Source organism: Athene noctua, chromosome 13, assembly GCF_965140245.1.
Source record: "Athene noctua chromosome 13, bAthNoc1.hap1.1, whole genome shotgun sequence".
NCBI classification, from domain to species: Eukaryota; Metazoa; Chordata; class Aves; order Strigiformes; family Strigidae; genus Athene; species Athene noctua.
Window position 1 is genome coordinate 19,466,610 of NC_134049.1, and position 3,681 is coordinate 19,470,290.

Genomic DNA, 3,681 nt, shown 5'->3' on the forward strand with positions numbered 1-3,681 from the left:
AGTTTAGTTCTGTAAAAGTATCTTAGAAATGTTCTATGCTGGCAGCTTTTAGGCAATCTGCTAGAAATGTGAATGAGTGATTCATGGTGCCTGTGCAAGTATGATGTGGTGTTATTAGTTGAAGAGGCTGCTGCCTAAACTTGACTTTATCAGTGAAGAGCTAGATGCATCTAAAGTTACTTGAGTTTTATTCATAAATTTTTATGGCTACATGTGTTATCATTAATTGATAGAAAACTCCTTAATAAGCTGTTGCCATTGCTTAGAAAGTATTTGGCTTTCCTAGGAAAATATTTAGGTCAGTAGTATGTGACTATTAAATCTATATGTTATATGCCTCCAAAAACATTTTAATATACTAAACACTATAGATACCAAGTTTGGTAGAACAATAATCCTTGAGTAATAACACTTGACTTTCAGTTCCTTATTCCATAGTAACTGTTCCAGCATTCATGTGTATTTTTACATTTCCTTGTGCTATTCTTTCCAAACTTGAATGTACTGTCTTGTGAGGAAGTGAAAGAAGTGACAACTTTCCTGACTTGACTTTCTCATCTGTAAGTCGCTAGATGGTGCCATTTCATTTTTCTGGAATCAAAAACTGTCTTGCATATTATTTTTAGTAGCATTTGTTAATTGTGTTTTTAAAAGAAAACAGAATTGGACTTTTGAGTTCTGTTCTGGAACTACCACTGCACAACTTTTAGCCTGTTGTCTGAAGAACTTTTGTTTCATAATTTTACATTAAAAAGCTACATGGTAATCTAGTGTATTGTCACAACTTGTGCTCATTAAGAGTTAGGTACAAGTGATGGGTATTATTTCCAAGTTTAATCACTTTTCTGTTTAGTTGTCAGAAATAGGAAGGCTTGCAAAATGACTTTGACACTTTTTTGTAATAGCTCAAATTGGGAGAATGGCAAAGTAGAACTTAACATTCACAGGAATGCTTTTTATCAATAAAATAACTTATTTTGAATGATCCTAATACCAGGTGTTGATTTGCTGGCCAGCAGCCTTGATTAAGAATAATATTCTAAAACTGTAGCTGCCATATTGTGGTAGAAATTCTTTTTATGAGTGGTCAAGGTGCAATCAGTTAGGTTATAGAACAACTTTATAAGTGTCAGAAAAAAATAGTGAATATGTAAGTTGTCTAAAGCTATACAGTAAGCGGGTTATGGTTCTAGGTTAAAATGTGGGCAGAGCCTCCAGGACAGTCAAGAAAAGCTTTAAATGTTATAAGATTATGTATAACTGGTACCACCACAGCATTTAACTGGTGATGTGAGCTACTTGGTTCCCTGAGGCTTCCAAGCCACCATGCCTTTGTTACGTCTTCTTATTTTCTGAAGAGCCAAGCACATACTAAACATTAGTGTTAAAGAATTGGAGACTTCGGCATGTCCTGGTGCTGGATACTTTGTCGTGTCAGCCTGCACTGGTTTTGGCAGTTGGATACATCCACTCCGTGTGTTGTACAGCTGTGTAAGGCCATTCAGCAGTCAGTGGTGTTTTTTCATCAGTTCTGAAAGATGAACATGGTGGGAAATTTTGTGTGTGTGTTTCAAAGTCTTCTGTTTGTTTTTGTTGGGCTTAATTAAAATACAGGGAATTTGAAATCTGTCTGTAAACATTTACTTGTTGAATAGGAGGCCAAAACTGAAGCAAGATGTCAGATTTTACTTTTCTGAAATGTTCCTGATTATCTGGCATTTTTGAAATGTAGAACATAAAAATACTGCCTTCTTCTAAAGAGTCTAAAGAGTGACTTCCTTCTTAGCTCACCAGCATCCCAGATAGTGTCTAATATCCTATATAATCTCTCTACACATTTAGAGCAACCGATGCCTTCTTGAATTTAGGGGGAGGAAAAAAAATCAATATATGTTTACTTGACTTTTGTCAGACAGCTGTTTGAAATGCACAAATCAAACCTGCTCATGGATATGACACACTTGAGATTACACACAATATTCAGTTGTAGCTTTCTTCAACAATAAGACAAATGATTCGGTATTAAATTTAAATATTTAACCATGGGTAATGGATTTAAAGTTGAGGACTAGGTCTTGAACTTAGATGAGAATTAATTCTATAAAGATTGATCTTGCTACAGAATTAATCGAAGTAACATTTTACTTCAATACAGTAAGCTTTGCAATAGCAAAACAACTCCATTTTCTTCCATCATTTTAGCTGAAGTCAAGAATTCTTTTTTTTTTTTTTAAGCTTCTATATTTAATATGTTTTTTCAGAAGTTAAAATTTTCTCTTGTTGGTCATTAACATTTATATATATATATATATTAAGAGTAATCCTTTGGGGTTTGTTTTCATACATTAGATATGATACATGCAGAATTTTTGTGACTCTGCTTCCTGAGCAAATTTTGAAATTCAGTTAGTTGTGCAAGGTGTGTAGTACCCCTACACTGTTCATAGTGGAGAAAGTGTTAAAATAAGGTACTTATCATGATCCCACTGTACACACCTTTTAACAGAATAGTCTTATGACTGGTCAACCAGTTTGGACAAAGTTGTACTAAGCTGACTTCAAACTGTATTAATATAGACTATGATAAGATGTCCTGAAGTAAGTTATCTTTTCTGAAGAAGAAAAGAATACCTTGTAGTTATTTTGATAACCTCTTCCTGGGAGGAGAAATTCTTGACTAAACCAGGATGGCAGTCACTCAAGCACCTCTGTGAGGATATTCATATTTCTTTACAGGAAGTGAATACTCCTCCATTTGGACATGAGATTATGTAATCACGCTATAGGTGTATTGTAACACAAAAGAATGGGTTTTCTTATATCACAAGGAAATGGAAGGAGAGCTCTACACCTCGTGTGGCATCTAACTCTCACTTTTTGGCTTAAGTTATTTAGGCTTCATTTCTGCTATTGGACACTCAAAAATGGGCCATTCCATTTAAAAAGGAGTGAATTGTGATTTAATTTATTATGGTAGTGTGTTAACTACATCTGTCTTTCTGATCGTGCTTTATTTTTCTGGACATCTGAAATGTTGTGCATGTAAGAACAACAAAAGAAATGTCCTGGAAAGTATTTTAAAAATGTGATACTTAATAGATTTATTAAACGATAGTGGCTAAAGAGCCCAGAAAACATATGGGTTTAGGTTCTTTCAGCCCAGGGACCACTGGCAGGGCAAACTGGTAATACAGTATTAAGGTAAAAACAAAAATTTCCGTGTGCTTGTGTTTTCAAAGGCAGCGTGGATTTCCTAGGAGGACTCCGTGCAATTAGAGAGTGTTACAAGTGGGAGCAGGAATATGATTTGTGTGAATCCCTCTTCATTTTGTTCTTTTGCTTCAGAACTAGATCTGATGGAGATATTTTTGGCCTAATATGTAGTATGTTTTCTTTGCTGGTAACATGAGACTTTCCCTCACCGTAAGCATATAGTATTTGACTGAAGTTCTTATGCTTCTTTTTACAGGTGCCAAGAAGTTGCATGCAAAAGGAAGTGATTGATTGATGTTTTTAATCAGCTGAGCTGAAGATTAAAATAATAATTTAAATGTTACTCTTCCAGAAGAAATAAGAAAAACCAAAGAAACATCATAAAAATTGATTATCCGTTCTTGTCTTTAAAGACCTGTATTCAAAGAGTAAGTATTGTTCCCCATAGCACACAAATGCTGCTTTTTC